The sequence below is a fragment of the Leptodactylus fuscus genome, chromosome 6 (genome assembly GCF_031893055.1).
Source record: "Leptodactylus fuscus isolate aLepFus1 chromosome 6, aLepFus1.hap2, whole genome shotgun sequence".
In the NCBI taxonomy this organism is placed as follows: domain Eukaryota; kingdom Metazoa; phylum Chordata; class Amphibia; order Anura; family Leptodactylidae; genus Leptodactylus; species Leptodactylus fuscus.
Window position 1 is genome coordinate 105,684,384 of NC_134270.1, and position 9,857 is coordinate 105,694,240.

The window sequence follows — 9,857 nt, forward strand, 5'->3', positions numbered from 1 at the left end:
TCCACGGGAAAATAAGAAGAATAAAAAAAAAACGCTATCTACAGCTAATAGTTTTGATGAAACTTAGTTATTTTTTATATATTTTGTTATTTATTCTTTTAAACAATGGGAATTTTTTTAAAAAATATTTTATAAAACAGGAGTTTTGATATTTTTGTTTATTTTCATTTTATTGGGCAACGGGGAAAAAAAATAGATTTTTTTGGTTTTGTTGTAATTGCTTTTGTTTAATTTATGTAACCCCTTTCATGCTGGGGAAGACTTCTTGGCCTGAAGTCTTCTCTAGCATGAAAGGGCAACAATATCGCAGGCACTGATGACAGTATATAATATGCTGTATTTATTTATTATTTAAGTAAAAAAAAAAAAAGAAACTGAACATGTGAACTTGTATATTTATTTTGTCATGTTTGTGAGTCTGTTATGTGATTGTTTATGTGAAGAAATTCCTGTTAATATTTAAAGTAAAATAACAAAAATAATATTAATAATAATAATGATAATAATAATAAAAGGTTGCATTGAAGGCTGATGCAGACTAGCTGTTGTTCTGTGATAATCTTTCAAATACTGTGAATCCGGCCTCAGGGAACTTTCAAAAACCAACCTGACTTCACTTCACAAATAAAACTTACATTCTACTTGTTGATATCTGTGTTTTTTTATTGTTCTTTTTCTATACAGTTTTATCGGTCACAGTAACGCCTGTATTAATGCTTTAATCTCACAGCATGCTGAATGGGAGTTTACAGAATTCCCATGATATGACCAGTTTCAGATGGCAATAATACAGCCACATTAGCATCCCTATTGCTACTACAATATTCAGGCTACACTTGACTCAATTCCATCAAAGGGTGAAAAAATGCAGCTCAGTGAAATACTTTGGTCTATATTTTCTGTGTTTTTTGTGTTTCTGCTAGCAGAAAAAGGAACCCATTGAAGTCAAGGAGAGGCTTTTTTTCCAGCGCTGAATCTGACGTGGATTCACGTCAAATTCAGAGCCATTTTCCTCCGTGTGAATGCACCCTTAGGCCGGTTTCACACGGAGTATTCTGGCTCGTGATTTGGTACATAGACGCCGCGGGAGCTTTTGCGGGCCGTATATGCTCCCATTGTTTTCAATGGGAGCTGGTACCGTACACGCGACGCTATTTTGCAGCCGCCGCAAAATCACAGCCACAAAATAGCGGCGCGTGTACGGTACCGGCTTCCATTGAAAACAATGGGAGCGTATACGGCCCGCAAAAGATCCCGCGGCGTGTACGTACCAAATGACGAGCCACAATACTCCGTGTGAACCCGGTCTTAGGCTTTTGAAGGGCACATTTTGCTGGCACTAAGGAACATTTGCAAAGGCCCTAAATAGCCAGTGCAGTGGAAAGTATCAATGGATACAGTGATCATTTTGACCCAAAGATGAACAGCAGATGATATGGTACAAAATGAAAAAGAAAAATTTTTGTTCAGATATTTGCCATTGAAGTGCTTAATATGTCAAGCACAGGTTGCACTATTGTGAAGAGTCATCTCTCCAGTTATGTTGCGTTTCCTGTTTTTAGAAACACCTTACATGTAGCCCTAATCTTCTGCCTGGAAATATATAAGGCTCAGAATTTATAGAAAACACCATGCACTTGAGCGGCCTTATTTGGTCACTTATTGCTAGTTCACACGGAGTTCCGCGTGTACACATTCCGTCATGGCTGCTGTGGTGGGATGCCGCTGCAGTGCACCGGCATCCTGTCACGGCATTCCGCTCCGGATTAGGCCCAAATGAATGGGCCGGAGCCTCGCGTTGCAGAATCCGCGGCAAGGTAGGGCGGGTCGCTTCTTTTTTCTGCTACTACCTAGCAGAAAACATAGAAGAAAGCGGCTCCCATTGAAGTCAACGGGAGCCATTTTTGGCAGCGGATGTTGAGGCGGATTTTGCGTCAAAATCTGCTGCCAAAAGACCTCGTGTGAACTAGCCCTTACACTGCATTGGCAGGCAATAACAAAGGCTCTGAGAAATTGCCCTATTTTAGAAACTACACCCTCAAGGAATCCTCCCCCCCCTCCCCCTCCCCCCAACATCAATAATTGCTATAGACTGTGCCCGAGGACATGAAAAGTCGTCTTTAAAGTACATTTAAGTAGGGATGTGAAGGGGAGTGCAGGATGACGATGTCTGGATGTCCTGGTTTCACCTTCCTTTTCTTGCCCAGGTTTCTTTATTACAACAGCTAGAGCTTATTAATAGCTGTTGTAACTTGATTCAACCAGAAGGAAAAACATATGAAGGAGTGCAGAGAGCAGTTTTGGCAGTTTAGGCTCTGTTCTTCTGAACTCAGCCCCTCTCAACTGCTCAGATGTGACAGGAGAGGCAAGTTTGAGTACTGTGAATGTATGTGTTTGTGTGTATAATATAAGTACTGCATGTATATGTATGCAGTATGTGTATGAAAATGTGTTACGTAATTTATGTATCAATGTGTTTAATGTGTATGTATCTGTATTTTGTGTAGAATTGTTTTTAATGCATATACAGTACATATGTTTGCAATGTGTGTATGTATCTATTTGCTATCATATAGTGATGCTACTACTTTGTATGAAGTAAATTGCAATATAGTGGTACTATCAAAGTGTGTGGTTTAGAGGAACCCTAAATGTCTGTGGTATAGCAATAGTATGTATGTTTGTAGCATAAAGTTATGTATTATATTTTTTATAAGAGAGACAAATTTACTTCTGGGTATGTGTGCAAGTGGGGGTGAATCATACTGAATCTTTGCCATGTGTGATGAAGTACCCAGCTACCGCTCTGGCTAAACAATGGCTTCTACATTACTAGTGTGCTGCAGATGTGCTGTACTTAACTGTAAATTCTAGAGCTGTTTTTTTGCAACTGATACAAAAAGCACTTAGCTCTTGCTACTTGTTTATGGCCCTATATATCTTTAGTCTTGCTCATGTTGAGTGATGAGTGAAATGAATGATTCTGCAACAATAGTTGCTTGCTCTGCCATAAATGCAAAGTAACTATGGAAACTAAGAAGGCTGATAGAGAGTTCTGTTGGCAGTAGATGTGTCATGGAGAATAGATATGTCCATTTGTTATTTATAGTGAATGTTCCTTGTGTGCTACTCACCTGGCTAGCAATATTTCAGATATACAATATTTGAGATATTTAAATTTTATATATATATATATATATATATATATATATATATATATATATATATATATATATGACATTTATTTTAAATCCATAGACATGAGAGGGGTTGTCCAGTATGAAAAATCAGGCATGCACGACTTTTTCTTCCATTAAAAAAGTAAACAAACATGACAGTAGATAAGGTCCGCCATGTTGTTTACATTAGTGTCAAAGAGAGCGGACAAAGAATCAGTCTATGTGCTTTTTCTGAAACAGTTTAAAGGGATTCTATCATTAGAATCAGTTTTTGAACTAAGCCCATGTCGGAATAGCATTAAGAAAGACTACTCTTCTCCTACCTTTATTCTTTTGATTCGCACCATCGTTTCGGTGTTTTGTTTTTTTTTCGCCGTATGCAAATGAGTCATCAGCAGTGTCATCAGTCCAGAGCCAACTGCGCATGTTCGTCGGCCATTTTCTGCCACAGGAAAATGGCCAACAGACATGCGGAGTCTGCTCTTTCAGCTGAAGATGCGGCCGATGATGCTGTGAAGAGGCTGTCGGGAGAAGAAAATCGAGGCATCGCTGGAGAGTCTTTGGACAGCACAGAAGAAGATGGAAGCGGCGCTGGAGAATTTTTAAGCAGCACAGGGGACTCCCCCAGTGTTGTTTGAGCACGCGGGAATGCCCCCCGTGCTGTCTGGAGACTCACTAGCATGACGATAAAAACTGGGATATCTACCAAATGGCAGCGCGGAGTAGAATTCTAAAAGAAGAATTCTAATTCTTAAGGCTATTCCAACGTGGAATAGCACACATACCCAGAAGTAATTAGAACCATTCTAATGATAGAATCCCTTTAAAATCTACACAGTACTGTGAGTCAAGACAAACCACCAGAGCACGCTTGATGGACGTTAGCTGTATCTGAGAGTCTGAATTGTCACCAATAGAATACATGGACTACAAGCTGAAAGCAAAACAAAACCCACTACTGAATATTAACAGAGCAGACTGGGAGCAGATCAGTAGTCATACAGGCATTGATTAGAACCAGGAGAGGACATTAGAGGGTTAATCAGTTGACAGAAGCAATATCCAAAAGGAGGTCATGGGTCAAAATCCAAGTGGGCACATCACAGGCAGAATCAGCAGGCAATAGAGTATCTAAAAATAAGGAAATGGTTACTATGAAGCAAGCATGAACAAGAAACAGGAAGCAGGCCCAAACTTTAAAGTAGAACAATAATTAGTCAGTGACTGTGTCAGAAGGGAGGGGTCTTATATATTCCACCCTTGCTGCTAATTGGCCAAGCCAGGAAACTCCTGAACTACAGAAACTTCCCCGGGTTGACGATGTAGAACCATTAGAAACACAGTTTTTTTCAGAGAAACATTGGAATAGAATCTAAAATATAACTTTTAATTATGTATACCATATTTTTCGGGACTATAAGACGTACTTTTTTCCCAAAGAAATTTGGGAGGAAAATGGGGGTGCATCTTATAGTCCAAATGTGGACTTATAAGAGGGGGCAGAGGAGCAGAATTGCGGCATCACCATGCTCCTGCCAGCGCTGGTTTCCTGCAGCGGCAGGAGAGTGGCGATGCTGCGGGCCCCGGCACTTGACCTAGCGGCTAAAATCCTCCCCGGCACCCACCGTTCTATTACAGCGGATGCAGGGTCTGTAAGGATAATGGCGGATGCTCTATTGCAGAGTGGTCACCATAGCAACTGGGTCTCCACTGTAACATACAGCGGAGATGCCGGAGCTAATGCCCGCGGTCTAGTTCTTCAAAGGCCCCCCCAAAGTTTAAAAATAGCCTCTGAGGCCGGTCCCCACCGGGCCCATATCTTTTAAAGTTGCAGGCCGGCTCAGACCTGTTCTTATGACAGGAGCTGGCCTGTTCTTATGACAGCCGGAAGCCTACTGAAGGCTCCCAGGTCTGTCATAGCAATATTACTATTGCAGCTGGTATATGACCAGCCACAATAGTAATGTACAGAATCTCTCATAGACGGCAATACAATTAGTATTGCTAATAAAATTGGCCTCTCTCCAGTGACGCCTCCATCTTCTTCAGCAATTGCCTCTTCACTTGGATTCTTCCGGCTGGGGGTCACACTTTGACACCTGCGCAGCCGGCTCTACCATCAGGCCGCAGGCAGAGCCAAGTGCATAGGCTGGCGGCCATTTTTTGGTGGCCACTTACACACGCATGCACAGCAAGCACCTGTAGATCTATGGAGTACAGAGTGTACTGCGCATAAGCAGCCTTCAAAAAATGGCCGCCGGCCTTTTCGCTTGGCTCTGCCTGTGGCCTGATGGCAGAGCCTACTGCGCAGGCGTCAAAGTGTGACCCCCAGCCGGAAGAAGACGAGTGAAGAAGCGGTTGCTGAAGAAGATGGAGGCATCGCTGGAAAGAGTTCTCTTGCAGCATTGGGGACGCCCCCAGTGCTATTTGAGCGCTGAGGCCCGCCCCCAGTGCTGCGAGAGAACTCATTTGCATACCGACAAAAAGCGGGTTTTTAACCGAACGGCGGGCCGGAGACGTCTTCTAAATGTAGGAGACGAACAGCCTTTCATAAGGCTATTCCGACGTGTGAACGAGAAAAAAATTAGTTTTAATGGTAGAATCCCTTTAACAAGTGCTGGCCAGAGGAGACATTGGGGTAAGATAGAGCATTGCCCAAATATAGCAATTAATTACATGTCGCATTGAAATGTTTAGCCACACCAACCTATTAGCAATATCATTTTTGAAGTATAGCTACACCAACAGTGAACATGCCTTGTAGCGCCAATACAAAGATGTGCATATAAGCGGCACATACATTGAGGCCTCAGTCTTTTAATATACTGTATATCATCAAAAGTTATGTTTAAATTTCTAATCCTTTATTTCTGTGGAGGCAACCTTAAAGATGTAGCAGCTGATACTCCTGACACTATATACCAGAATATGAGAACTTCACACCCTGGAGTACTTGCCCACTCTCGTGAAGGGACCAAAGTCAGAATGTATGGAAGCCCTAGGACACTTTCTGGGTGCTCTGTGACCTTTAAAGGGGTTGTCCCATCACAAGGATTCTATCTATACTGCCCCCCCCGTTTTAAAATAACAACTTAAAAAAGAATGTGCTCTACTTACGGAATGTGCACCCTGGGCGGGCATTCTGGGTGTGTCTTCATCTTCTTCCCCGCCTCTTCTTCCTCTGACGTCTTCGGGTGCCGTCCTCCTCCAGCGCTTGCTCGCGGACACTGATAAAAAAAAAATAGCCCGGGCGCATGCGCAGTAGCACGCGGCTTCTACTACGGCTACTGCGCATGTGCCCGGGCTATTTTTTTTTATCAGTGTCCGCGAGCAAGCGCCGGAGGAGGACGGGACCCGAAGACATCGGAGGAAGAAGAGGCGGGGAAGAAGATGAAGACACACCCTGAATGCCCACCCAGCGTGCACGATCCGTAAGTAGAGAACATTCTTTTTTAAGTTATTATTTTAAAACGGGGGGGGTAGTTTAATTTAACTTTTACAGTACCTGAATAGCCTTTTTAAAGGCTATGCACGCATATGTGGGGCTCTAGCAGCATGATTTTGCTGATAGAGCCCCTTTAATGTGGATGTAAGACTTTTCCTAAATACACTGCTTCAGCAAAACTGCTTTGTTTGTTCACTATCTTACTTTATTCATTTTTTTTTTTACACATCCCTTGACTTATCTGGTCATAAGTCAAGTGATGTATCTGCTGCTCTGAGGGGGGAGGGGGGAGGGGCTAAGTGCACGGGAGCGAGCCTGGAGGGGGGGTAGTTTACCCTTTGGGGGGAAGGGGCCGCCAATACAAACCTCTCTATTTACAGCGGATGCCGGGGAGTGTAGACGCCGGCACAGGTGAAGCCAGGAGCGGCAGGAGCGATGCTGCTATTCCGGAGGGGAGGGGGGGGCGGAGGAGCGTCTACACTCCCCGGCATCCGCCTCTCTATTACAGCGGATGCTGGGTCTGTATTACACTGTGAAGGCTGTACTTCCGATGCCTAGTGCATCGGCAGCGCACACGCAGGGCCAGCAGCATAGAAGCGACGACTTCTCGCCGCTGGCTTTGCATATGTAACCCCGCCCACCAATGACGCAACAAAGCCGAAAGACAGAAGAATTTACTGCAGCGAAGACTAGCGAGTATGCGACGTGGGAATACCCCTTTAATTCCTGCTGCAATGATTTCCCCTGAAGTTTTTTCTGAAAGAGAATCTTTTTCATCACTGTGGACTTTCTGCTTCAGTTTTATCTACAGTGAAACCGTCAGAGTTTCCATAGGTATAATTGACATGCTGTGATTTCCACAACCACGACAGTTTTGGAAATCGCAGCGTGTCCGCAGCATTTTTTTTTTTTTTTTGCTTTTTGTTCATGGGAATCTAGTGTTTTGGCCATGGTGAATGACTAATCGCATTCACACATTTCAGGAAAAAAAATCAGCAGAGGAAATGTTAATTATACCTATAGAAAACTCTCTGGACTTACTTTGAAAAACACTTCAGAAAAAAACGCAATGTGTTTCCACTACAGTCTTTTCTGCAGCGATTTGCTGTGTGAGGCCTTAGCCTAAGGTGATCATAGTAGTGTGGGGCCTCTAGGTTCACCCCTGCCTCTATACATGAAGGGACATACAGAGGAACAAAGAGGGAAATGCGTGATGGGAGCGTGGTATCTGACAGCTGTCAGGACGGATTTAATAGACGCTGTTGTAATCTTCTACTACATAGCAGTCATATAGGGAAGGCCCAGCTATTCTTCTAAAGTGGACAAGCTCTGGGATGGAGGTCAGGCTGGGGAGCACATAACCTAGGTGCCCATAATGAAAGGGTTCAACAGACAGGGATGTTAGGAAACTGGAAAGAATATTGCTGGTAAATTAGACTTTTACTGTATGTTCAGTATATACAGTTTTCTACATACCGTACTTTCATATTATATTTATGTATACTATATTTTTTTTTGCATTTGCTAGTAGAAGCCGCTATTAATTTTGCAGCCAAATTTAAAAAAAAAATACAGTTTTCTTTTCAATTATTTTTCAATAAAGAAATTATTCATCTTGTTTCTTGAAATGTTTTACATATTTTTTCCCACATTTTAAAAAAATCTGATGCCATCAGTCAAATGCTATTCAACAATAGTGTTTTGCTGCTTGGTGCTTTATGCTTTGATTTGATTTAAGCTTTTGTCGCTATTGTAGTTATTATGTAAATAAGGCCCTCAGGAATAAGGTGGCAGATGGAACCCAACGGTACAACTCTCTTATTTTGTTTTGTCAAAAGAAAAAAAAGTTTGGTGAATTGAGATCAACTGCAAATGTATTCACTCCGCTGTAAAGAAGCTGCTGAGCTGAGCTAAAATAACACACGCAAAACAGTGTGATAGAAATACAATATATAGATGTAGGAAATATTACCATTGTTAGAAACTATGCCATTACCATTGACAGCACATTAGGTTCAGGTTGTGTTTACAAGTTATAGTTGCATAGCTATTGATACCTATGTTGGGATGGACAGGATTATTATACCATTGCCGCTACTAATGATCTTTTTAATTGCTGTGTGGTTTTATGCAACCATTAAAAATGACATTAGGTTCACACCTGGTTTAGGTTCATTCGGGTTTCTGTTCTCTGGGTCCGATTGGAAACCCGTAAAATGGAAACCCAATCTGCTTAAAAAGCGGTTACACACAGAAACCCACGGATCTCATAGACCAGGCATGTCAAACATTCGGCCCGCGGGCCACATGCGGCCCTTTACAGGCATATCTGCGGCCCGCACAAAAGTCTCAAACTTTGTCCCTAAAGTTTAGAGACAAAGTTTGAGACTTTTGTGCAGGCCGCAGATGTACAAGGAAAGTGAGCGGTGGATTGGGGCGGCCCTGCTGGACGCAGCGCTGCTCCAGCGGCCACTCCTCACCCTTAGCAGAGAGCAGGTCTCCCTGCCTGCTCCGCTCCGCCCCCTCCTCCCTCCAGTCCGCCCCTTCCTCCCCACACGGCGGGTGACGTGGTCACATAATCAGGCCTGCACCCGACATGTGCCTGCGTCCTACGCGGTCTCACAAGACCGCTGCGCAGGCTGAAGAGCAGAAGAAGGTAAGCTTCTGCAGAAGAAATTGTGATTTTTCAAGTATTTAACCCCTATCCTACGGATAGGGGATAAATACTAGATTTATGATGATGGGGGGGTTGGAGTGCTGGGGAAGGGTTGGGGTGCTGGGGGAGGGAGTGCTGGGGGAGGGGGGCTTTTTGATGTCTGGCCCTTCCTTGGGTTTGAGGACTATTTTCTTTCCCACCCACCTTGTAATTCTTTCACTTGGGGGTTAATTGGAGCATTACAGTCTCAAGTGCTCCTATTAACCCCCAAGTGCAAGAATTGCAAGTGGGTGGGAAAAAAACAGTCCTCAGGCCCAAGGAATGGCCAGACATCCAGAAGCCCCCCTCCCCCAGCCCTCCCTTCCGCAGCCCCCCCCCCCCCAGCACTCCAACCCTTCCCCAGCACCCCAACACAATAATGGTGTCTGCCTGCTTTAACTGAGGTGCCATTTTACTGGCAATCGCAGGCACCCGGAGCAAGATTCGGGGCCTGCGTGCATTTTTATGGCAGCCGGAGCCTTGTGAGGCTCCAGCCTGTCATTCTATACTTTCTATTGTAGGCTACTCTATGTAGCCT